Raw genomic sequence first — 27,207 nt, 5'->3', positions numbered from 1 at the left:
GTGCTACATGCTGTATATGAAAAATTATAGAACCCATGCAGTACTGTGGATGATGCTACCTTTCTCCAGAGATTTTCTTCTGCTTTCATAACACAGTTAGTAAAGAGTCAGACCATCTTAGTCTGGTTTGAGTCAAAGCTGTTCCTTTGTGAGAGCTGATCCTTTTTGGATTTGCCCTTACTGCTGGTATAACCTTTCAGAGGTCCTCACCAAGAGCCTAGGATATTACCGTGGACTCTCTGAGATTGCCAAAGCTTTGCTCAGCTTCTTGGGCTTTAAGTCACTGCTCTTAGGGGTATATGCCTTGAGGGGAATAATAATGTTGTTATGTACTAAGTATTTGTGCCTCACCACTCATAGTTCATATACTGAATCCCTAACCCCCAATGTGATGGTATAAGGAAATGAAGCCTTGGGAAGGTAATTAGGTTCAGATGGGGTCACCAGGGTGAAGCCAACATGATTTTGGATTAGTGCTCTTATAAGATGAGGAAGGGACACAACAGTTTCCTCTCTCTGCCATTTGAGGACACAGAGAGAAGCTGGCCATCTGCCAACCAGGAAGAGGGCCTTCACCAACAACCAAATCTGCCAACACCTTGCTTTTGGACTTCTAGCCTCCATAACTATGAGAAATAAATGTCTGCTGCTTAAGCCATCCAGTCTACGGTATTTTATTTTATAACCCAAGCTGACTAAAATGGAGTCAGAGGTCAGGCTCACCTTTCTATTTTTCTGTTCTCTCCAGCATCTTGCCCTCTCAAGTTCTCACTGTCAGACAGGTTTTTCAAATTATACAGCTGTTCTTCTTGCTTGAGGTGGGAGGTTTGGTTTGATCCAGGCTGGTGTTCCAGAGCCAGAAGTAGAGGTCTCAACTATTCCCTTAGCATAATTCCTCAGCTATAATGATGGTTAGCACAAAAATTAAGGTTTAGGGTAAAAGCTTTGGTGTAATACATTCCATATGGGTGGCTAAAAAAAAAGTCCAAATTGGTTCAACTGATTGGAAAAAGTAGAAAATTATAGTTTTCTATTAAGGGAAATTATTCTAACTAAATTAGTATAAGAAGTTTTGAGCAGTCACTGGAAACATACGATATATCACAGCTAATTTCCCAATACTTTTCCCACAGTGAAGTATATCTTTGGTTTATAGTGGTAAGAATTAGAGGAGCTGCTAGCATTCCCAGCCCTCTGCCAGGCTCTGGATCATGCTGCCAGATGCTGCCAGGTCCCTATGAAGATAACAGGGGGAGGGCATAGCTCAGTGGTAGAGCGCGTGCTTAGCACACACGGGGTCCTGGGTTCAATACCCAGTACCTCCATTAAATAAATAAATAAATAAACCTAATTACCCAGCACCCCTCCCCCTAAAAAAGAAGACAATGTATCTCAGTATCATAGCCTAGGCAAACTCATTCAAAGAACATACAGCAAACAAATGTAGAGTCTTATCTCACTTCTCTAAAAGTTTCAGAAATTGTTCTTTTAAAGTACAAACATCCATAAAAGCTGAGAAGATGAAAACAGAAGACAACTTTCTATAACACAGGAGAGATGTGATACTGCCAACTACTTGTCAAATGACAACTGCTGCTTTAAGCTTTGCCCCAACAGATGGCTCATGTCACATGAGTGAAAAGGTCATTAAAGTACAAAGTTCAACCTGTTTCGGCAGAGTATCAGGATGAACTGGGTAACCCGAAGGCCAGGCTGCATGCTGTATGCTGAATTGCATGTCCTATAAGAAAAGAGGGAAGATAGAGCAGGTGGGAAGGCTGAGGGGACTGGCTACAGGCACTCATATTCTGATGAGCAAACAGGACTTATCACCAAGGCTGGGCATAACTACTATCAAATGTACAGCTAAGTTTACTAAGTGAAATGCCTTGGGAACTAGATGGATGGAAATAAATCTTGGAGCCCAAGACACCATTCCCTAAGAAGGTTATAGAGGGGCTAACATGATAATGCTTTGGCCTCTCAACACAAATGGGAGACCCAAGACAACAGCTCAAGGTGGATTGCTTCAAGTAACAAAATAAAAGATGATGACAGGAAGTCGATACAGGTCTGTTAACCCCCTGGAGGGACACACGGAGAAGAAAAAGTCGGTGATGGGCAGGTTATAACCACAGAATCTATTAGGATTAAATGGGTCGTCCTTGTAGATCTAGTCTGACCATCTCATCTTACAGAACAGGAACTGACATCTTTTCATCTGTAAGGACTTACATCAAACATCAATTCTTCTGCAGAGCCTTCCACACTCCCACTTGGTGGCTTCCCTCTTTGTCATTTTCTAATCTAAAGTGTGAGCTCCATAATTTCAGACACTCAAGCAGATAGAAGGTCCTCCATAATGTTTGTTGAATGGACAAGTGGAAATTGACAAATGCAAAGTCACAGAGCAGAGACACAGGCCGGTCATCCTGACTTCCATCCCAGACAATTTAGTCAGGCTTCAATGCCAGTTCCCAAGGTTGAGAATACCCTGCAAAAAGTAAAAGATAAAAAAAATTCAAACATAATACAAAATAAAAAGAATGATATAATGAACCACCATATACTCATTACTAATGTGCAACCTCTTTCCATCTATGCCTTCACCCACTTTTCTTACTTCTACATAAAACAATTTCAAAATAACTCCAGATATCATACCATTTCATCTGTAAATATTTCAGCACGTATTTCCAAAATACATGAAAAATATGTTAAAATATTTTAAATACTTTAAAAAATAAGTATAATATTATCATTCTGAAATAACGTGATAATACTTTTAAAATATCAAATACACCATCAGTGTTCAAATTTACAAGCGTCCTGTGAATGTCACTTTTTGAGGGGGGTGGTAATTAGGTTTACTTATTTATTTTTAGAGGATGTACTGGGGATTGAACCTAGGACCTTGTGTATGCTAAGCATGCACTCTACCACTTGAGCTATATCCTCCCCCCATCACTTTTTTAAAAAATCAATTATTTGATTTAGAATCTAAATGTGACTGTTTTCCTTGCAATAGCTTATTGGAGAACTGGGTCATTTGTAGTTTCACAGTATATGGACAGTTTTGATGATGTTCTCACAGCGTTGTTGATCCAGATCAGATCTTGATCGGATGCGGGTTTGATTCATGTGGTGGGGCAGGGGGTAGGAGGGTCAAAATGACTTCACAGTTGGTGCTGAGTTTTTCCGTTACCACATCACGTGGGTTCTCCCTTTTCATGATGTTAGTAGCCACAGCTGATCATGCCTAGATCCATTCATTCCCGTAGGGATACAAAATGGTGATGTTCCATCACTCTTTATTTATTAGCTGGAAATTCTTTAATAAAGTGTAATTTCCCCTCTGCTACCATCTGGCCACCCAAGCCCAATTTTAAAACAATTTAACCAAAACTATGCTTTCTCTCAAGTTAGAATCCTCTGCAGGAGGACGAACAACTTTAAGCAAATCTTCATTTACTCCTTATTTTTTAGTCAAGAGTTAACTGAAAGACGGTGGGCCTGACAGTTGCAGAAAAGACCATCTCGCTTGGTTCAGAGGACCTGCCTGCCCTGAGATTTTCTTTAGAAGCGTTGCTCTAGGGCTTGCTCTAACGGTCTACCCTTTCTCTTTGAAAATGTTTTCTCCTGTAATTAAGGGAGTTTCTAATTTAGGGAACAGATAAAAATTCATCAAAATTATGTTTTTAAAAAGTCATAATCCTGAAGCTGCAAAGATCTGGCTCCAGGGAAATTCTGAATTGAGAAAGGATGCTAATCAGAACAGAATTTAAGACAATAGTTTATAATCTTTCATTCCCAGAACCGAGAATATCCCAAGGAAATGCCGAGTAGAAAAGTAAAATCGGGGATTGATTTTGCATTTTGAGAAACTGACCAAGTTTCTTGATCAAATGCTGATTTCAAGTCTGACTCAAGGTTGAGCAGATAAAAGAAACCTGCAGGGTACCCCGGCTTTGGGTCTCAGCATGCTGCGATTTTGAAAAGCCAGACTCTGGCAATCGGAGACCTCACTTGTTCCACTGCCGCCGAGGAAATGAAGGATGCTTCGCCTCCAGTTCCTGGCTCCTGTTGACATGCCCTCGGGTTCATGCTGGCGCCAGGCTGGGAGGGAAAATGGTCCCTGTCCTGATGTCTGTGGAGGTTAAATGGAGTCTCTGCTCCTCGGCTGAGGAGAGAAAGGCATCTTCCTCATTAATTTCGTAAGGCTGGGGACCCTCGCGGTGATCCAGTTCGGTCAGCTCCGAGAAGCTCTTGTGGCAGCGGGTACCCAGGCCTTCCAGAGTCCCTGGTCCCTCTTGTCTACCCCAGACCCTCAGGACTCAGGCCCTGGGAAAAATCCCGGCCTCTGTCGGGTAGACTCCTCGTAGGCTTTCACTTGGCTTCCTTGTGATTTGCTAACTCATGGTGCAGCTTTGGGACAGTCTGTGCCTCAGTTTCCCCAGCTGTAAGGTAATAATAAGCTAAGTGGAGCCTCGATTAGCAGAATTACCCAGGAAGCTCTTCCAAAACCCTCTGTCAGGGTCCCCCTGGGGACCCACCGGATCATTAAGAGGGAGCCTGGAACTCGCAGTCCTGGAACCCACGATCCCGGCTCTCTCGCCTCTCCAGCGGCTCCACCCTCCGGCCTGGTCTCGCCCTCGGCCGGGGCGGGGTCGTGCACGTCTCCGGGCGGGTTCCGGGAGGCTGGGCGGGGTGGACCCGGCTGGGCAGCCCCACCGGAAAGACTCGTTTCTGCTGGAGCGGGCGGAGCCCGGGCGGAAACAGACTTGTTGCCCCCCCACCCACTGCGCCCCGCCGGGCCCTCCGGGTTCCCCGCCGCGCAGCCCCGCCGCAGTCAGGGAAGCGTCGGCCCGCAGCTGGGCAACGCCGAGGTCACCCCCTCCCACGCCGGTCGCGCCCCCGGGCCCCACCACCGGCCACCTGGGCTCCGCCTCCGGTCCCCGGGCTCTGACTCCGCGGAGCTTCAGTGGGGGAGGGGAGACCGACCAGGAGGGGGAGGGTCCGACCCGAGCAGGGGCCCCGTTGCCAAGAAACCGACCCCCGCCTCGGGCTCCGGCCGCAAGCAGTCGCGGCGCAGCTGCTTCTTCCCCCTTCCCCCAATCGCTCCGAGCAGCCTTCTGGAGCCGCAGCGCTCAGGCGACCCCAGGCGGAGACGGGAGCCTCGGACGGCGGCTCCGGGGGTGCTCCGGCGGGACCCCAGCCCCGCCTGCCCCGCATGGGCTGCGAGCGCCGCGCCTCCGGGCCCAGGGTGGGGCTGGACGGCCTCGGCCCAGGCACTCCACCTCCGTGGGCCGCAGCCTCCAAATGGGGTGCCAGTGCCGAGCCGTGTGGCGTCGGGACCCAGGCCTCGCCCGAGGCCCATAAGGAAGGCCCGGCTGAATACGGGCGGGTCTGGGGGCTGCCAGTGCCCGCCAGGGTCTCTGGGGTTTGAGACCATCTGGTCAGCCGGCTCACGCGGGGCCTCCAGCTCCACCCCGGGAGTGTCAGGGCACGAGGGAGGCTGGCCCTTGCCCAGGCAGCGGCCCTGCTGCGCGGCGGGAGAGCACTGCCTCCCGGGGCCTCATCTCTGCAGAACAGGGGCCCTTTCCTGCTGGGGAAGATCGACACCCCCAGGTATCTGCCAAGGCTCTTCTAGGGTCACAGTGCAGCATAGGATGGGACATCCGGACGTTTTACAGGCCTTCTGTGAAAACGGAAACCTGGAAAGAAAATAGCCCTTTTGGGGAAGGAGCGCAGGTGACCAAGACCGCTTGTCGACGACTGGCTCAAATCCCAGCTCGCCGCTCGGAAGCTCTTCGGGAATTATGCCAGGCGAGGAGTGCTGATCCGGAAGTACGACTGTCTGGAAAATACCCACAGTAACCACGGGGCTTTCAGAGCAAGTGATGGTTTATTGCCAGGCTCGGTTTAGACAGAAATCAGCTTGGAGACTAGTTAAGAGAAACTCAGGTCCAACACCCCAAACTCGGCATCAGGAGACACGAGAGCGAGATCTGCCCTGTCCCCTAATCCTGTGTGACCTTGATCAACTTCTTTAAAGTCTCTGGGTCTCACAGTGTTCTCATGCATAAAAAGAGCCTCTGCTGCCTTCAGAGCACAGCAAGAACACATGGAGTCGGTAAACATGACAACTCATTGTTTTCTGAGCACGTGGAAAAGAAGGCACAACTGGCAAGATTGCTGGGAGGGAGACGATCCCATCCCTGAAGGAAGAGAACTTAAATAAGAAGTTTATTTTTTCCTTCTATAAAAAATACAATCCCATACTGGATAAGTGTAAAACTCAAGGAGTCGCTCGAAGCCATTTATTGGGTTTCAACTTTTCTCTTTTTATCAAAGAAATAGATGGAAGGTGGACAGGAATGCTGGAGTTCTAGATCTGAGGGAGTTCAGAGCATCAGTTATGGAATCACACCTACCTGAATCGGAGCCTTGCCTCTATTTACAAGCATTGTTACCGTAGATAAGGGACTTAACTCTCAGCCTCAGATTTCTTAGCTATAAAATAATAGCACCAGAAAATAATAATACGGGGCTGTTGAGAAAGTTAAATGAGATGATTATAAAAGTGCTTGGCACAAGGCCCAGCCCACTGTAATACATGATAAATGCTAGCTAGCACTTTTTCTATTATTCACAGTGGTTCCTATTCTTTCCTCCCTTACCAATAGTCTATTGTAAAAATTTTCAAATATACAGAAAAATTAAAAGAATTGTACAGTGAACATCCATGCATATTCCACAATTAGTATTTACTATACTTGCTTTATCACATATCTGTTCATCTTCCATCCTGCAAGACTGTGAGAAATGAAATATCTGTTGTTTAAGGCACCCTGTGGTATTTTGTTATGGCAGCCCTACCAAATGAACATAGAAGTCTTTAGGATTAGATGACGATTGGAATTATCAGTGCAAATTCATGGTTTTCATGGTTTTGAATGGATCATTTTCCACTAAAAGGGCAGGGCAAGGAGAGTACAAATGAGCCTGGAACAGCTTGTTCTGCTGAAAATAAGAAAGTGCCCAACGAATGAGACAGACTTGTCAAACAGACACAGAGGGCACTCCCTCTGGCTGTATCTGGGGCAATTATGATCCACTGAATCCATGCGTCTTCACCGATACACATGAATAGATGGGGAGGATAGTAGAATGCTTCCTTATGGCAGAATGCCAACTGTATAAGGAACTATGGAGTGAGAAAAGCATCATCTCACAGCCAACGGAGTAATTACTTCATCCACGAATCATCGGTAGATGCTAGAACTAGTAGCAGGAGGTTCGATGAGGAACAAGATTTTCATTCAGTTTCAAAGCACATACCAACAAAATATTTATTAATTACAAAGGCTTAAAAATTGTAGTAAAGAAGCATGGCAGATACAGATACACCTTAATCAAGTTAGCAGCAGCAGGGGGACGAATTGAAATTAAGTGCCACTTGATAAGACACAACCAGAGGAGCAGAGCAACCCTTCCCTGACCTTCTTGACCAAAGTACAAAACCTGGATCTAAACATGAGGGGACATCAGTCAAACCAGACTGAGGGACAGTTACAAAATAACTGGTCTGTAACCTTCAAAATGATCAAGGTCATGAAAGTCAAGGAAAGACTGGGGAATAGTTCCAGACTGAAGGAGGCTAGGAGACGTGACAAATAAATGAATCACATGAGTCTGGACTCAATCCTTCTGCTATAAGGAATGTCACTGAAACAACTGGGGAAAACGAATGAGGTCTGAGGAGTAGATATTAGTAATGGATCAGTGTTAATTTCCCAATTTCAGCTATGTAGTATGGTTATTTAGGAGAATGTCTTTGTTTGTAGGAAATACACATTCAAGTTTTAGGGAGTGACAGGGCATCAAGCCAGCAACTTATTCTCATACTATTTAAGAACAGTGAAGTTTTTGATACTGTATATACTGTACTTATTCCTTTTCTGTAGGTTTGAAATTATTTAAAAGTAAAGATTATCTACAGAAGCTAAACAGATGGCAAATAGGCATATGAAAAGATGTTTAACATCATTTATCATTAGGGAAATGCAAATTAAAATGACAATGCAATACTGCTACACACATATTAGAATGGCTAAAATCCAAGAAACTGACAGTACCAATTGCTGGTGAGAAAATGTGAAGCAACAGGAACTCATATTGCTGGTGGGAATGCAAAATGGGGCAGCCACTTTGGAAGACAGTTTGGCAGCTTCTTACAAAGTGAAACATAGTCTTACCATGCAGTCCAATCATACGCCTAGGTATTTATCCAACTGATTTGAAAATGATGTCCATACAGAAGTCTGTCTATGAATGTTTATAGTAAATTTATTCATAATTACCCCAAACTGGAAGCAACCAAGATGTTCTTCAATGAGTGAAAGGATAAACAGTGGTAAATCCATTCAGTGGAATATTATTTAGTGATAAAAAGGTTAGCCACGCAAAAATATGAATATTAAATGTATATTGCTGAGTGAAAGAAACCAGTCTGAAAGGCTTTATACCATATGATTCCATTTATAGGATGCTTTAGAAAAGGCAAAACTATAAAGATAGTAAACAGATCAGTGGTTGCCGAGGGTTTGGGAAGAGAGGATACTTGAATAGGCGAAGGATAGGAGATTTTTTTTTTAGGGCAGTGAAACTATTCTGTATGATGCTATAATGATGGCTACATGACACTATCAAACCCACAAAACCTTACAGCACAAAGAACAAAACTTAATTTGTGTATGAAATAACCTCACTGAAGGGGGTGGGGAAGAAAGGTGCCGACCTAAGTAACTTTAGAAATGAGTGGAGACTTAGGACCAAAGGCAAAAGGAACTGTATGTAAGTACTGAACTCCAGTTGATATAGTATTTCCCAAAGGGGGAGGGGTGAACAACTGTAAAACCAGTAGAAACATATATGTTTATTTATTTATTTATGAATTGAACAATTAAATAAATGGATGGTGGATGGTTGGAGCCTGGTTTCTCACTGATGGGGTGTTAGTTTGCACATAAGCAAGGGGAGGAGACTAAGAATGATCCATGTGGTAAAAGATTAGGGTTGAAGACACTGGCATGAACTTACTTTTAGCTTAATACAGATAAATATGGCTACATATAGAACTATTTAGAGATATGTGTGTATATACAGGTTAGTACACACACATACGTTTTCTTTCTCTGTCATCTGAGAGGCCCTAGAAGCAATGAGACTCTGGTAGCAATGAACACATCTGTTGCCCAGATCTTGATTTCTGTTATCACACACCAATAAAAAGGAACCAGGGCTCCTTGGAGAAATGGCTGATTCTAGGACTGGGATATACAGGATGAGCCTGGAGCATCTTAAAGTGCTAAAAAGTAAGAAAGTGGTCCATAAAGGCACAATTATGGAGGTAAGTCAGAGACACAGGAGTCAACTGAATAAGCTCCCAGTGGAATAATTTGATCAACAAAGCAACTAACACAGTATTGGGTTTTAACTCAACGTATAATAAAAATATCCATGAGTCCATACTTATGTAAATAAATTATTGGTTAAATAAATAACTAATTGGGGTGAAATAGACACATTTTCCATGCAGAATTCCCAATAATTTATGTATGCACTCTGCCCTAAGGAAGTGGCGCACACTCCTCCACTCCTTAAGCACCATGACTTCCTTCCAAAGAGTATAGCAGGAAAACGGGGTGGGGAGGAGCCATACGGTGGAGACACCTGACAAACAGTACCTCTGCCAGGTGATCAAGGTCACGGTGACAGGATGTGATGAGAAGGCACTTTACCTCTGTAGAGCTTCCTCTCCCAGACCCACAACCTAAGTCTAACCATGAGAGAAAGCATCAAATTCCAGGTAAGGGACAGTCTACAAATTACCTGACCTAAAATCTATGAAGATCATCAAATCAAGGAGAGTCCAGCTCTTTCTCTTCAACAAAGCAGCTGAGCAGCAGACACAGAGATGCAGATCTTTGTGAAGACCCTGACGGGCAAGACCATCACCCTCGAGGTTGAGCCCAGTGACACCATTGAGAATGTCAAAGCTAAAATCCAAGACAAGGAGGGCATCCCACCTGATCAGCAGTGTCTGATTTTTGTGGGCAAACAGCTAGAGGATGGCCGCACTCTGTCAGACTACAATATTCAGAAGGAGTCCACCCTGCACTTAGTGCGTCATCTGTGAGGCGGCCTCATTGAGCCTTCCCTCCGCCAGCTTGCCCAGAAATACAACTGTGACAAGATGATCTGCCGCAAGTGTCATGCTCACCTGCACCCCTGGGCTGTCAACTGCCGCAAGAAGAAGTGCGGCCATACCAGCAACCTGCGCCCCAAGAAGCTCAAACAAGGCCCCTCCACCGGCTCCTGCTTTGCCCACAAGGCGGCTGCTTGTCCAAGCCTCATGGCTCTAGGGCCTCAATAAATTTTCCCTTTCATTGACTGGAGCAGAAAAAACAAACAAACAAACAAACCAGGAGAGTCAGAGAAGCTGTCATAGGCAAGTGGAGGCTAAGGAGACATGACAGCTAAATGTAATATGGTGTCCTGGGTGGGATCCTAGGAAGAAAAAAGGATGTTGGGTGAAAAATAAGGAAATCTGAATAAAGGATGGACTTCAGTTAATAATGTGTCAATGTTGGCTTATTAATTGTGACATACACCATACTGATGCAGGATGTTAATAACAGAAAACTGAGTGTGGGGTATATGGGAACTCTCTGCCCTACCTTCACGACTTTTCTGTAAGTCTAATACTACTCAAAAATAAAAATGTTAAAAAGTATCTTCAGAATTATAAAAAGTTTGATATTTTGATAGAGAAACAATCATTATTCACACCTGTCGGTTCCGACGGTCACTCTGCTGCATGTGTGCAATGATACTAGAGGCTCTTGCCAGAGGCTATGCGGAGGCGTGAGATACATTTGGGAGCTCTGCTGGTCAGGGCAATGCTGCCGGTGCTGCTGTCCCCGAGTCATTAAGCTGTCCCTCCTCCCCAAGAGTACCTGACTAAGGCACAGGTTTAATCTGTTCCTCGGTCCCTGGATGTGGAGATTCAGTCATTGCTAAGATGCAATTTCCCTGAAGCAATCCCTCAAGACTTGTGCAGTGCCTGTAAACATGCTTTCTGAGTGCTTCAGAAGTAGACTTTAAAATGCTGTCCTCACATATTTTTTTCCCCAATACTTTTGCACACACCTGCTGCTTTACACAGTCATCTCTGAAAATGCTGTCCTTTCAACCTTGGATCTAGAAATGTGGCAATGGATGAATGTCATTGGCTTTCAAAGTAAAAAAATCATCTCTCAATTAAAAAATAAAATAAAATGGAGTAAGTAGCCAACCTATGTTTCCCTTGAGGAAATCCAGAACACGGCAGACAACAACATCCATCCCTGTCTAGGACCTGAGCTCCTGCCTGGTCCCAGCTTAGCTTGGGTACTATGGTTTGTCACCAGAGAAAATAACAAAATATAGGAAGATGGGAAGCAAGGAGGGAGAGAAGGAAGGAAGGAAGGAAGGAGGGAGAAAAGGAAGGAAGGGAGGCTGGTTCCTGTTCTCCGGTCTTTTTTTAAAAGGCTGGTAATCTAATGGAGAGAAACTGGCAAACCAAAATCTCCATGGTACATCCAATTACAGAAGGGGAAGATTCCCTCTTAGCTCTAATAGGGAGTTTGCAATGGATTCAAGTGCACTCAGAAAAGTCACTTTAGTCTCACAGTAATCCTCCTGAGAGCTGGCCACGGCTGATGTCTCCCTCTCTTCCAGAGGAGCAGGCTGAGTTCAGGAGGGCAGACAGCTTGTCCACCATCAAAGAGCAGGAGCCCCGCACTTGACATTTCTGTGATGGGCACAGGCTGTCTGACAATTGATTTACAATGTTGTTTGTTAGTTTCTGGTGTGCAGCATAGTGATTCAGTCATACATTTATATATATATTCTTTTTTAATTACAGGTTATTACAAGGTATTGAATACAGTTCCCTGTGCTAAACAGTGGGACCTGGTTGTTATCTGTTTTATATATAGCAGCTTGTATCTGCAAATCTCAAACTCCTAATTTATCTCTCCCCGCTCCTTTTCCCCTTTGGTACCTATAAGTTTGTTTCCTATGTCAAGTCTGTTTCTGTTTTGTAAACAAGTTCATTTGTGTCATTTTCTTTTTAGAGTCCACATAGAAGTGATATCATATGATATTTGTCTTTCTCTTTCTGACTTACTTTACTTGATATGATAATCTCTAGGTCCATTTACGTTGCTGCAAATGACATTATTTCATTCTTGAAATTTCATATTCTTTATCACTAGAGTTTAAAATTGTTCGGGCAAGCATGCCAGAACCCCTAACAAATGTGTGGTTTTGATTGATGCTAAGAGTCCATCTGAAATATCCAAAAATTGCTTTGTACCTCAGCTACAACAAGGAGAGCTCTAGGAGGCCCTTGGCTCTTAAGAAACTTTTTTTTTTAATTAATCAACTTTATTTTATAAAGAGCAGTTTTTGGTTTACAGAAAACTTGAGTAGAAAGTACAGAGGGTTCTCATACTCCCTCACAGTTTCCCCTATTAACATTGCATTCATGTGCTACATTTGTTATAACTGATAAGCCAATAGTGATACATCATTATTAACTATTAGTTACATCATTTACATGAAGGTTCATTCTTTTTATGGGTTGTCACATGTCTCCACGATTACAGTATCATACAGAATACTTTCACTGCCCTATAAAAACTCCTGTGCACTACCTATTCCTTCTTCCCTATCTGTTCTTCCCCTGAACCCTGAAAATCACCAATCTTGTTACTTTTTCCTAGTTTTGTCTTTTCCAAAATATCATAGAGTTGGAATTATACAGCATGTAACCTTTTTGGATTATCTTCTTTCACTTCAAAATTTACATTTAAGGTTCCTCCATGTCTTTTCATGGCCCCATAGTTGATTTCTTTGAAGTGCTGCATAATATTCCATTCCATGGATGTACCACAGTTTGTTTATCCAGTAACCTAATGAAGGATAGCTTGGTTGGTTTCAAATTTTGGCAGTTATAAATAAAGCTGCTATAAACATTCATGTGTAGGTTTTGGGGTGGACATAAGTTTTCAACTCATTTGAGTAAATACCAAGCAGCATAATTATTGAATCATATGGTAAGAGTACATTTAGTTTTGTAAGAAACTGCCAAGTTGCCTTCCAAAGTGGCTGTATGTAGCATTTTGAATTCCCTCCAGCAATTAATTGGAGTTCCCGTAGCTCATCAGTATTTGGTGCTGTCAGTGTTTTAGATCCTAGCCGTTCTAATAGGCGTGTAGTAGTATCTTACTGTCGGTTTAATTTGCAATTCCCTGGTGAGCATATTTTCATATTTTCTTTTGCTATTTTTTGGTGGGGTGTCTGGTAAGATCTTTGGTCCGTTTTTAAATTGGGTTGTTTGTTTTCTTGTTGTTGACTTTAAAGAGTTCTTTGTATATTTTAGATAGGAGTCTTTTATCAGATATGTGCTTTGCAAAGATTTTCTGGTTTGTTTTTCATTCTCTTAACAGTGTCTTTCACAGAGCGGAAGTTTTTAATTTTAATGAACTCCAACTTATCAATTCTTTCTTTAATGGATCATGCTTTTGGTGCTATATCTAAAAAGCCATTGCCAAGCCCAAGGGGCATGAAGATTTTCTCCCAGGTTATCTCCTAAGAGTTTTATAGTTTTGCATTTTACATTTAGGTTTATGAAGACCTAGTTTTAATCGCAAATCCCAGAAAGGGATGGAACCAAATCATCAACACTTGGAACACCTCAAGTGAAAATAACAATAATTGAAGGCCAGACTGCAGTTGAAAACATGCATGACAAGTGTGGCAGGCGAGATCTAATCCTCCTCGAAAGATGGCAAGCTCTTCTTTCAGACAGAGATGCCAGAGATTTCTCCCCTAAGGATATATTGCTTCTCCTTCATGTCTCCTGACTCCTTTTCAGCCACGAGGGGAGTTAATCTTATCAGGGAGAGAGGCAGGAACAGAAATAATCCTGCTTGCAAACTGAGGATCACTTTGGTCCCCATCCCCAGTGTCATTCCCACCCTGACAGGAGGGGCAGGAGAAGAGAAGGGAAATCCATTCTACTGCTTAGATTATGGGGAGCTAAGGGAAAAAGAAGGGATGAGCACAAATTTTGAATTATTGCTCATCTGGGGTTAATTTTTTTTCTGCTGCACTGTTGTTTCTTTGCATCTGTCTTCCAGAAAAGGACAGGCTCCAAGGAGGGACTCCGGAGAGGTCACACTTTCATATCCCTGCACAACTACTTTGCCTTGAGGTGGGGCCGAGAAAGGGATGCTGTGGAGGCTGGCAACAGAGGCTGGTGCTTTGCAAGGAAGATTTTTCTTATGTATGTAAGGCTTGAGCAAAGATCACCCACCCTCAGACTAGGGCTGTCAGCCCCAAGCCTATTTAGGGAAAAATAAACCTTCCATTTGGAATATACTGAGAATAAGATTTGAAAGGGTGGGTAAGTGACAGGGAGAAGGATGAATAGGAGGAGGAGTTAAGGAGGACTTCAGGGCTTCTGGCTCAAGTGACCCTCTCCAAGGAGGAGATTACAGAGGTCTCTGTTGAAAGGTGCTGAATATGAAGTACCTTGGGGACGTCTGAGAAGTAATATGTTCCTTGTAAAGCCCCAATAAATAAGAGCAAGGGCTTCCAGACTCCTGAGAGTGCCCAGGGTTCTAGCTGGGAAGGGGCAAGCATGGAGATAAGTGGTCCAGCAAAGACTCTTCTCCTATCCCAACCTTAGTATTAAAATCCCTTTGATGGTCCAGTGGGCCTTGGGCCAAAGGAAGGAGAGTTCATGAAAAAACTAAAAATAATTCACTTATTTCTTAGCTAGACTGGCTTTGCTCAAGTCTAGGAACGGGCAAAGGGGGAAAAAAAACTTGAGAGCAGAAATGCATGGCAACAAGTAACTTCTGTTTACAGACAGCATCTCAGGGAAACTGTGTCTGGCTGCTCTAGAGCAGAAGTGCATGTGAACTCACATGTATCCATTTCCTTTCCTCTGATGGAGCAAAAGAAAATGCATACGTGTTCTATGAGAAAGAAATTCTTATATTTTTGTTTGACCAGACAGATGCCATATTGTTTTAGGAGTTTTGAATAAAGATTATAACTTCCTACTCTGACCGCTGAGCTGGACTGTAGCCTGGGTTACCACGACAGAAGGGGGACAGGAGGAAAGGGGTGGGTGTCCATAGGTGGAGGTTCTAATTTCTAATGAAACTCCTGTCACTCTTTCACTTAACCTGTTGACTGCGTGCCTCCATTCTCTTTTTTAACATTATAATTGATTCTAAGCATACAGGAAAGTTGCCATTTGCAGCAACATGGGTGGACCTGGAGATTGTTATTCTAAGTGAAGTAAGCCAGAAAGAGAAAGAAAAATACCATATGATATCACTTATATGTAGAATCTAAAAAAAAGAAAGAAAAGACAAACTTATTTACAAAACAGAAACAGACTCACAGACATAGAAAACAAACTTATGGTTATTATGGTTACCAGGGAGGAAGGGGGTGGGAAGGGATAAATTGGAAGTTCAAGATTTGCAGATACTAACTGATACATATAAAATAGATAAACAGCAAGTTTATACTGTATAGCACAGGGAACTATATTCAATATCTCGTAGTAACTTATGGTGAAAAAGAATATGAAAATTAAGTCATCTTCCCTGCACTGGGCATTGGTGTCTGTCCTGAAAGATGCTCCTTTTGCTGTAAAAGGACATTCACGTTTACATCTTCTGCTTTCTCCAGCCAGGGCTTTTGGCCAGTCAACACTTTCATCCATCAGTATTCCTCACAGGCTAAAGGAATGGCTGTCACATTACAGAAGCAAACAGGGGCTGCTTCACGGATTTTGCTGGCACTGCCCACGTTCCTGTTTTATAGTCTGGAAGTTGTAAACAATTAGAAAATCGTGCTCCTAAGGAGTGTGACTGGAAGGGAAACTCTTTACTATGCTGATTTATCTTCCCTTCCATAGACTCACAGAATAGTCTGATTTTGGCCATAACACACCACACTCTCTCTGGCTGCTGCAGGGGAGTCAACCAAGCAAGACTGAAGAGACAGATGACAGGGAGATGGATGAGCGAAGGACCACCACAGGCGGCAGGAAACAAGGAGAATGAACAAGACCGGCCATCCCTGATTAGGAAAGGACGACTACCTAAGTCTAGAAGAGGAAGGTACCAGGGAGGCCGTGGGGGTGGGACAGAGGATGGGAGGGCAGAGATGGGAACAAGGTTCTGGACAGGTGTGCAGTGTCGGGTGGGAGCCCAGGAGGCAGGCTTACGTCCTTCAGATGAGGCGGGAGGTCAACCCTCTGAGGCCACGGTATCTGACAAGCAGGGACCAGGCTTTGGCCAGAAGGTTGCCATCATTTTGGCCCCCTCCATGGTGGGGGACCCTCGGGCTCTGGCAACATTGTTGCCGCCCCCATCAACCCTGCTGACACAGTGCAACAGGTGCAGGGGAGCCTCGGACTGGAAGGCATTCCCAGGCTCAGTGACACAACAGCTCAGGGAAACCTGGGTCAGCCCAGGATCTCTGGGCCCAGTCTGCTCAACCAGGGCTCCCTCTCCCTCCCTCCTTACCTTCCTAAATGTCTTGGGCCATTTAAGTGAAATGAGAGTTCCCACCTACAGAGGTGGGGCCAGAAGAAGGATGGGGAGCCAAATCCCAGAGACAGGAACAGAGGTGGGGTGACAGAGCCACAGAGCCCAGTTACCCGGAAAGGACTCTGCCTGCAGCACAAACGGCAGGAGGGGGCATCTGTAATCAGGACCAGGAGACTGGGGCGGGGGGAGGGCGCACCTGACACGCACAGCCACTGCTGAGATACCCAGTTATGGGGATGTGAGGAGAGACTTCAAAACCAGCTTTGAGCCCTTGGGTTCTAAGCAATTTTCCAAATACTGAACACATTCAAATGGTGAGGTTTTTACCTGGGCCAGGGTCTGCACGTGGCTTAAGTGCACAGCACGTATCAGCAAGGACTTGTGGCCTGTGCTTGGCTGGTTACTCACCAGGTTCTAACAAACAACGTGCCTGCTGTTGATTCTGCTACTCAACAAGCATTTATAGAGACTCCTCCAAGTAGCAAGCATGGTCCCAAACATAAGGGGTCACTGTGAATGGGATAGACCGAGATAGCAATCTGTCCTCATGAGATTCACATTCAGGCAAGGAGAGATCATAAACAAAGTAACTTCAAAGAACAATGAGGACTGTAAAGAAAATAATACATGTTAGTGGTATATAAAGCTGGGGTAGAGCTGGTGATGGGGAAACACACCTTTCACCAGGTGCTTTTGAGCTGCGACCTGAATGACAGGGAGAAGCTAATCAAGATCATCAGAAGTTTCCAGGCAGGGAAACAGCAAGTGCAAAGGCCCTGAGGCAGGAAAGGGCTTGAGAAGTTCCAAGGACTGAAGAGGCTAGGCTGGCTGAAGCCTTTGGGAAGGAGGAGATTAGAACAGGAGAGGTGAAGAGCAGAGGCAGGGCAAGGGCAGGCAGGCCTGGGGCCACGATGACAGCCGAAGTCTATTCCGAGCGCAGTGGGAAACGATTAGAGGGTTTAGGTCGGGGTGTGACATGCCAAATCATCTTTTAAAAAGCCCCTCTGGCTGTGTGTGGAAAACAGTTTCTGGAGGACAAAAGCACGACACGGCGCCAGGTGGAAAATGTCACACTGGTCCAGGTGAGCGGGGATGGAGGCCTGAGCTGGGATGGCAGGGGGAGATCATGCCCCTCTCTTGGAGATACAGGGTGCAAGCTGGTAAAGAAACCTGTTTCAGGGGAGGTGAATATAGATCAGTGGTAGAGCACATGCTTAGCATGCATGAGGTCCTGGGTTCAATCTGCAGTAATACCGTTAAAAAAAAAAAAAGCTTTCACTAAAGAAAAAAACGAAAAAAAAATATGAAAAGAAACCTGTTTCACAAGGTTTGACCTAGCACCTCCCAAACTGCCTTGACGATGGAGCCTTTTCTCCTGTAGCCGCCTTTCATCTATTGCTTCTGCATGGCTGTCTCCTGGAACACACGTTAGAAGATGTGGCTGTTTGCTCCACCCACTTCAGCTAAATTTTCATTCATGAAAGCTATCTTCTTTGCTGGTTTTGCTCTTGCCAGTAGGTCTGCACGTGATACTATATTTACCTGACTACACAAGTCAGTTATTCCAGACTCTTAGGGGCACATGGGCATTGCTTTTTTCTGAATTTCTTAACATACAGATTCAGAAAAGAACTTAGAAAACTACCCAACCCCACAATCAAACATTCATCATTTACAGACACAGGTTCCTCATGGATGTCCCTGCCCACAGGCAGACTCCTGTCTCTTCACTCAGGTTCCCTGGAGGTCTGTGGGATCAGCAGAACTCGGCAAAAGTAACATTCCAATGAAGGTTAAACAGGGACTTTAAAAGTGCAAATCATACACTTTTAAAATGCAGGCCATTATTCTAATCAGAATAATTACTAATAATATTATGTGCCAGGACAAAGGTGAAATTCAAGAGATACGACTTGCCTGTGGTGGGATCAATTATCATACCTCACTGCGACGACCGTGCACTTCCTGCACCACCAGGAGCAATGGATTTTGCACTGAAGATTCTCACCTAAATCCTACTGTTATACATTCTCTGCAAAACATGACACTAATGTAAGCATCTTTGAAAACACTTACATGTACACATGTTAATAGTGGGAAAATAAACTAAACCAAAATCAGCAAAGTCGCTGCTCTTCAGGGAGTGAACAAAAGGTAACCACAGATAAAGAGGTGGGGGCATCTTCCACAGCAAAGATGCTTTACCGTCCCAAATGGGCATGGGACTAATGCCTGATGATGTCAAGGGCTCCAGGATGGCAGTCCCATGGATTTTGCCTCCAGGCTCAGATCTGCTGCTGAGCCCAAGGACACATTTTACAGCCCATCCTGACTACACACAAAACACATCTTACGCTTCCAGACTGACACAGTATTTGGGAATTAAAGCAATGGCTTCAAACTATAATCCTTAGATGTACCATAACACAAATATCTTGAAATACACTGTGCGCACATTACGGGGGCCAGCTAGAATGTACACATTAGAACTCAAAGATGACAACTGGGAAAGCCCACTGACTTCAGCCCCATCCTGTGAGATGACACTCTTGTTCTATAAATAAAGGGACAGACCAAGGAGACACATGATGCTTGGTTTTCTGTGCATTTCAAAGGCCAGCTAGAAAGAAACGCTTAGGCACGAGACAGAAGAAATCGTGGCCATTCACACAGGCAGGTGCTCACCTCCTTACCTGGAGAAAGAGCTCAGGTGAGTTCACCTCGTGGCCTTTCAAGGGCTGCAGGCTACTGGTGCTATTCAGTCCTTTGCCTCTGCCTCTGCCTCAGCTAAGTCAGCTCATTTCTGCATCTATGGGAAAGAGAGAAAGTTGTCCTCCAAAGTGTAAGTTCCCGGGAACGCATGTGTACTTGTGACCTGTAGGGGAACACAGCCTTCACATGCCCCTTCCAGAGACTTCTGAGACTTTTCATGTGATTTTTGATCATTAAGTCTTGGCAATGGCTTTCTCCTGTAGGATCATTGGTGCTTTTAGAAGAATTCCCTGAGCAGCTGCACCACGGAGAGATGCAAGCGGGCCGACCAGGTGATCAAGCTTGGTTTGCCGGCACACCTCAGCTTATCCCCTCCCCAGGTATCCTCCTCTATTCCTGGGACCTCAGGTGTCCAGGAGCAAAAGAGAACTCTCATGGGTTGGTAGAGGAGACAGGCTTTCTCTGGGGACTGGTGCAAGGAGGAGCTGCAGGGTCTATAAAGATACACTCAGGTGCTCAGGCCGGGACAGGGTAACCACTGTCTCCATCCTGAGCAGGTGCCGGCCCTGCTGCCTGGAGCACTCAGGAAAGCTGGCACAGAGCCAGCTCAGGGAGGCTGGACATAGATGACCAGCTGAGGTGCGGGGGTGATGATGCAATGATGGGGGGCATTGTTTGGGTAGCAGATGATACACAGGAGCTGAGGAGGGTCAGTCCCAGGGAAGCTGACCTGGATGCAGAGGGAAGGGAGGGTGTAGAGAGAACCGGTGGGTTCTCAAAGAAACCCAAGGCAGTGCTAGTAGCAGACAGCCCGAAGACCACCGCCCAGAGGGAGGCATGTTGCTAATGCACAGAATAAGACTCTGGAAAGGCAAAGGCCACGAGAGTGTATTTCAGTGACACAGACACACCTGACCACAGACAAAGTTAGTCTATCACTCCTAACAGCAGCCGTTCAAGAAACTGAGGTGGGGGCTGGCAGCCGAACACAGGAGGTTCTCTCGCCCTACCCGTGGCCCCTTTATTGCCATAAAGGGAGGTGGGTGGGAGACAGCCTTCCTGACCCCTGACCCTGGAAATTCAGGAGGCCCAGGCCTCTGCCACTGGGCTTCAGCCAGCCTTCCAGCACCACCAGGGACCTCGGGCTCAAACACACTGCAGCTGGCTCCAGCCTGAATCAGAAACCCCAGCCCTGAGGATGACTAGGGTGTTAAATGGGAGCTCAAGGCAAAGCCTGGACCCAGCTTCTTTCAGTGAGAACTGTTTACACTGAACTTTCTCAGGCTTCACAAACTAAAGCTTAGCGCAGGGATCAAACTCAGTGATTGAAAAAAGAAGAAGAGAGAAATTTCTTTCTGGCAAGTAATTTTTATCTGCAGGTCTAAAGCTTCAGAGGATGTTCAGAATTCTGCCCACAAGGGTCTGAGCGCAGCTCCATCCATAGACACCCTCAGAACCCAGGACTTAGGCAAAGGAAAGAGGGTGTGGGGGACACACCGGAAGTGTCCTTGGGGTGGAGAGAAAGTCCACGAGCCCTTTCTCCAACAGCAGCTCGTGGCTGGTTTTCACCTGGAATATCTTTGGCCTACATCCAGATGAAATGCCAGTTAGAAAGCTCTGCCCGTTCACTCTTTCTGGGCAGACAGAGCAACAGTGGTGAGCTCTAATCATTTACAAAGGTCACGATCGGGAGCCAGCCCCGGAGCGGTCATTTAAAATTCGATTGATCCCTATTTGTAGTCAAGGAAAGAAAATGGGCACTTGGACTGTATTGTAATTATGGGGCTCCCAGGCAACCGTAAATAGATGTGCAATCTCGATACTGGCAAATACCTGGGAGAAGAAATTATTACTCAGGGAGAGCACGTCGCTAGGAAAGGTTGAAGATAAAATCGCGCATAAAAAAAATCAATCATCTTTTAGCTAATTTGCCCTGCTCACCACCCATCAGGGTTATCACAATTGTCAGATGTCTGCTGAATATATTAAAAGGAGGGTCTACTTGCTAAAAATGATTACCAAGAAAGCAAAGGCAGCAAACGGAGTGGGGACCCTGGAGAGCTGACACTGGGGGGTTGGCCAGGTCCTTGTGTCTTGCTGAAGGACAGCAAAGTAGGGGAGCTCGCATCAGCTCTCAGGTCTGAGATGCACCCCCACTGTGGCCCTGCAAACACTAGCTCTGTGCCCACCCTGCTGATGACTGGGGAGCAGGGGCCTCCTACACCTGCTGGGAAAAGCCATCTGGGAAAAGGAAGGTCTGCTCACCCTGCGTGTGGTAGTGGAGACTGGCCGGCACATTCTGTGGCTCACAAGGGTAGAGCCGGGACTTTTCCTCAGTTTGACTAAGTCCGTCACTTGCTCCAGACAGCAGGACACCTGCCATCAGTGGTCCAGAGTCAGGCAAGGAGAGGCGACCTGGCCTCTTCTACCTATGCTGAACTTAAGTCAATGCACACTGCCCCCCAAAGCCAGAGAAGAAATGGTACATTCCTCCAAAAAGCTTTCTTGAGGTCGCTAGGGTCTGGCACAAGAACCTCACCCATTCTGGGCAGCGGGTCCCCAGCCAGACCCTTCCCAAAACTCAGCTCTGCACCCTGACTTTCCAACCCTCCTCTCCACCTGTGGGTGTAAGGTGAGCAGACACTCTTGCCGGCAAGCAGCCCACCACCTTCCCCACCGGCCACCTTCCCCCAAGCCATTTTACATACTCCTTCCAAAGCTGCGGTGAGGGTCGGGGCAACAGGGACTAACTGTCTCCAGGAGCAAGTCTTCTCCCAAAGCAGGCCTTCTGCTCCTGCCCTGAGAAGCACTCGCACTCTGAAAGCGCCATTCCAGTCACAGGTGGATTTATGAAAAGTCTACCTCTAGTAAAGGTACGTTTTCCAGTATGGAAGTTTCTCAGAAAACTAAAAATAGAACTACCTTATGACTAGCAATTCCACTCCTGGGTATATATCCAAAAAAACCAAAAACCCCCATTTGAAAAGATACATGCACTTCAGTGTTCATAGCAGGACTATTTACAATAGCCAAGATATAAAAGCAACCTAAATATCCATCGACAGATAGTTGGATAAAGAAGTTGTAGTATACATATGAAAATGAATATACGTTTGTTTATGTATGACTGAAGCATTATGCTGTACACCAGAAATTGACACAGCATTGTAAACTGACTAGACTTCAATAAAATATATATATATACAAAATATATATATACAAAATATACATATATATATACATACAAAAAAAAGAAGTTGTAGTATATACATACAATGGAATACTACTCAGCCACAAGAATAAAATAATGCCATTTGCAGCAACATGGATGGACCTGGAGATTGTCATACTAAGTAAAGTAAGCCAGAAAAAGAAAGAAAAATACCATATGATATCGTTTATCTATGGAATCTAAAAAAAAAAAGACATAAATGAACATATTTACAAAACAGACAGACTCACAGACATAGAGAACAAACTTATGGTTACCAGTGGGGAAGGATAAATTGGGAGTTTGAAATCTGCAGATACTAACTACTGTATATAAAATAGATAAACAACAAGGTCCTATTGTATAGCACAGGGAACTATATTCAATACATTGTAATGGCCTGTAACGAAAAAGAATATGAAAAGGAATATAAATAAATATATATATATATGAATCAGTATGCTGTATACCAAAAATTAGTACATTGTGAATAGACTATACTTTGATAAAAAAATAAAGAAAAAAAGAAAGAAGATGTGGGGTATGTGTACACACACACACACACACACACACACACACACACACACACATACAAATGGAATGTTACTCAGCCATAAAAAAGAATGAAATTTTGCCATTTGCAGCAACATGGGTGGACTTGGAGGGTATTATGCAAAGTGAAATAAATCAGACAAAGACAAATATTGAATGATATCACATATGTGGATTCTAAAAAAATACAACAAACTAGTGATTATAACAAAAAAGAAGCAGACTCATGGATACTGAGAACTAATGGTTACCAGTGGGGAGAGGGAAGGGAAGAGGGGAGGGAGTAAGGAGTACAAACTATTAGGTATAAAATAAGCTATAAGGATATATTGTACAACCCAGGGGGAACATAGCCAATATTTTATAGTAACTATAAATGGAGTATAACCTTAAAAATTGTGACTCACTATATTGTACACCTGTAACATATATTATTGTATAGGAACTATACTTCAATTAAAAAAAAAAAAGGTATGCTTTCCATGACCCAGTTGCAAGAGCTCATTAATTGATGGAGTCCTCCTAAACAAGTCTAATCCTGCTAACAACATACACCTCATAGAATACATTACCTGCAAACTGATGCCAGGCAATTATCAAGTTTCTTCTTTATTTAATACAACACATTACATCACCACTGCAGCACGATTACCATAGAAATGGTAATTTCATCCTTCTGTGTATCATTTTTATCCTAGAACACCCAGACAGGCCTGTCCCTGCAATGCCCAAATCTGTCCCACCATCCCCAGCTTGGACAACCACAGGGCCTCCTCACTAGCTTTCCTGCCTTCAACTCTTGCCTTCTTTGAGTCCATTCTCCCCATGAAAGTCAGTCTGACCTTTGAAATACTTAAATCAGATCGTGTCCTGCTTCCGAAGCTGTTGGAGCAACTAAATTCACCTTCAGCCCCCGCCCTGTGGTTTACAGTGCCCTGCGTGGTGCAACCCAGCAGCCTCCTGGTCTCATCCCTTCCAGGCATGCAACTTATCCCCTTCTTCTTTGAACACTCACCCGAGGGCCTTTGCACTGGCACACCCTCCCCCATTTCTCTGCCAGAAACTTGATAATTGCCTAGCATCAGTTTGCAGGTAATGTATTCTATGAGGTCCTTCTCATCCCCCACAGTCACCACAGTTGTCACCTCCTCAGAGAGGCCTTCCCTAACTAGTCCAGCTGAAGTAGCCCTGTCACTCGCCTTCACATCACCCTGATTTATTTCTTCCTGCTTCTTATCTGTATCTGAAATTATTTTTGTTCTGTGTTTACAGCATCTGAAGTTATTATATTTTTTATTACATGTTGACTCTCTGAGGGCAGAAGCTTAGTGTGTGCTGATAATGGCCATGTTCTCAGGGACTATCATAGATTAGGTGCTCAGTAATGCTTGTTGACTGACTGACAGAATAACCCTTTTTTTTAAAGTCCTCCCTTAGTTGGGATTAACAGATACACACTACTATATATAAAACAGACAAACAACAAGATCCTACTGTAAGCACAGGGAACTATATTCAATTTCTTGTAATAACCTATAATGGAAAAGAATCTGAAAAAGAATGTATATATGTATAACTGAATCACTATGCTGTACACCAGAGACTAACACATTGTAAATCAAATATACTTCAAGTAAAAAGAAAAGTAAAAAAAAAAAATGTTTAAGTCCTCCGTTTATGCCAACTCTCCTCAGCCTCTGTCCTATGGGTCTCCTCGAAAGGACTGTCCTCGGCTATGCCTCCACCACACCATCTCCACTCCCACCACTGCGGTTAGACTCTGCCCTTTTGCTCCTCTGAAGCTGGTCTCACCAAGACCACAAGTGCCACCTCACCCACTCCAGGGTGCAGAGCCTCAGCCATGCCCCAGGTCAACATGCCTGCATGTCCCAGCACGTGCCAACCCGACCCACTGCTGCCTAGACTTAGCATCGCCCCACACCCTTGCTACTCCCACCCTTGCCCAAGACAGAAGCTCAGGAACCTGGGGAAGACGCTTTGTGTGTCCCAGCCGCACCCTCCCGCCCCAGCACACCTGAGTCTGGCACAGCAATCACGAATGGTCCCCTGTACAAAGCCTGGGTCCCCTCTGAAAGGCATCTCTCAGCATCCATCAGACTTTTCAGTGGCCACAGGAGGCCACTCAGCAGAGGGTAGAGGGATTAATACCCCAGAGTCAACATGATGGTGAATTCTGTGTGTCAACTTGACTGGACCGTGGAGTGCCCAGATATTTGGTCAAATAGCATTCCGGGTGTGTCTGTGAGGGTGTTTTTGGATGAGACAAACACTTGACTCGGTAGAGTCAAGCAGCCTGCCCTCCCCAGTGTGGGCAACCCTCACCCAGTTTGTTGAAGGTCTGAATACAACGAAAAAGGCTGAACCCCCAAAGGAAATTCCTCCTGCCTGCTTGAGTTGGGAACATCGTTTTTCTTCCTGCTTTTGGACTTGAATTAAAACATCAGCCCTTCCTGGGTCTCGAGCCTGCTGGCCTTCAGTGGTCTTCTACCCAACTGATTCTCCCAGGCTCCCGCTGGCTGGCTGCAGATCTTGGGCTGCAGATCTCTGTGATCACATGAGCCAGTTTATGCAAGAGAACAGTTAGACTTAATTGATATTTTCAGGACATAACATTCAAAAAAACCCAGAATTCACATCCTTTTCAAATGCACATGAGCCAGTTTATTATAAAATAAGCCTCTCTCTTTTTATATATATATATTTAATTTAGTTACATGTAACAAATATATATAAAGAGAGAGACTTACATACAGAGAGATTTATTATAATGAATATTTAATATACTTATATTAAATATTATGAATATTTATATAGCCCATTGGTTCTGTTTCTCTGGAAAACCTAATCCAGGTAACCAGCAACCACTGGGAGATGAAAGCCAGTGGAGAGAAGCCCCAGCTCCGTGTCCTTCTGCGGGACAGTTCGGAGGAGCATTCCACGTGGTTTCTCTGCCCACTGCAGTCACAGCTCCATCGCATCCCCTGGGCCCTCCCTCTGCTTCCTAGGCCTGCTCCTGCATCTCAAGCTGAGTCTCAGGCTTGCTTCCAGCAGGACCCAGCCTGGGGACAAGATGCCTCATTCTCTCACAGTTTCAGAGTGGAAATTAGAAATCAGGACCCCTGGGCTAAAGTCAAGGGTCAGCAGGGCCACACCCCTTCGCGAGGCTCCTGAGGAGAATCTGCTCTGTGGTGCCTCTTCTCGGGGCGCTGGCATCCCTTAGTCTGTGGCCGCATCCCTCCTGCCTTTGCTGCCATGGTCACTGCCTTCTCCTCTTCTGTCTGTGTCAAATCTCCCCCTGCCTCCCACAAAATACACGTGACTGCACTTTGGGCCCACCTAGGTAATCGAGGATAATCTCCCCATCTCAAAACTCTCCAATCATGCCTACAAAGTCTTTTTCCCCCCCATAAGGTGATGTTCATAGGTTCCAGGGGTTAAATTTTGGTATCTTCTGGGGTCATTATTCACCCATCATAAATCTCCCCATCACCCTTCCCATGAACTACTGTGAACGGCCTCTTCTCCGGCCCATTAAATCCAACCTGCAGGCTATAACCAGAGACTATTCTAGAAGGCAAACCTGCCTAGGTTGCTCCACGCTCCAGCCCTTCAATGGCTTTCTGCTGCCTGCAGGACACAGTGCTCACTGCCTCAACAAGGCCCAAACCCTCACCCCGCTACTCATCACACCACAGCTCCAGGCTCAGATGCCTTGGGGGCCAGGACTGCTGTCAGGTGGGAATGCAGACGCCAGATTTTTTTAGAAAACCCCAGAATCCAGGTTTGGCTTGGTTTGGTTTTGAATGTGAAGCCTCTCAGTATTTAGATTTTGGCAGCTAATTTCAAAAGAAAATGTAACATACCGCAGGCCACCCCAAGAAGTCTTTGAGCCGCTCCCTTTCAACCTCCACCCAGCAGCTGCGGTACATGCTTCTGTCTGGCCGCAGGCATCACCTGATCTCCCTCCTTTGCTGGAAATACTCCTCTGGCCACCCTGCCCCTGCCCCAGTATGCTCCCTGTCT

At 45.0% G+C, this 27,207-nt stretch overlaps 1 long non-coding RNA gene and 1 pseudogene across 6 annotated transcripts in view; one reads left to right on the top strand and one right to left on the bottom strand.

Moving 5' to 3' along the window:
- Positions 1–27,207, bottom strand: part of LOC116277585 (uncharacterized) — a 232,746-nt gene that overhangs the window by 12,512 nt on the left and 193,027 nt on the right. For 3 of the 6 annotated variants that reach the window (XR_012075558.1, XR_012075562.1, XR_012075563.1), the window contains 4 exons: positions 19,382–19,497; positions 18,630–18,720; positions 2,236–2,494; positions 724–900 (listed from right to left, as the gene is read on the bottom strand). This is a non-coding gene — a long non-coding RNA (uncharacterized lncRNA). Of the gene's footprint in view, positions 1–723; positions 901–1,666; positions 1,742–2,235; positions 2,495–18,629; positions 18,721–19,373; positions 19,498–27,207 lie in introns of all 6 variants that reach the window. The other 3 variants (XR_012075559.1, XR_012075560.1, XR_012075561.1) reach the window with 3 other exon arrangements.
- Positions 9,944–10,449, top strand: LOC102529175 (ubiquitin-ribosomal protein eL40 fusion protein-like; annotated as a pseudogene).

The sequence above is a fragment of the Vicugna pacos genome, chromosome 9, assembly GCF_048564905.1.
Source record: "Vicugna pacos chromosome 9, VicPac4, whole genome shotgun sequence".
Taxonomy (NCBI): domain Eukaryota; kingdom Metazoa; phylum Chordata; class Mammalia; order Artiodactyla; family Camelidae; genus Vicugna; species Vicugna pacos.
Note: the sequence above shows the minus strand (reverse complement) of the source record. Positions and strands in the feature narration are given on the sequence as shown.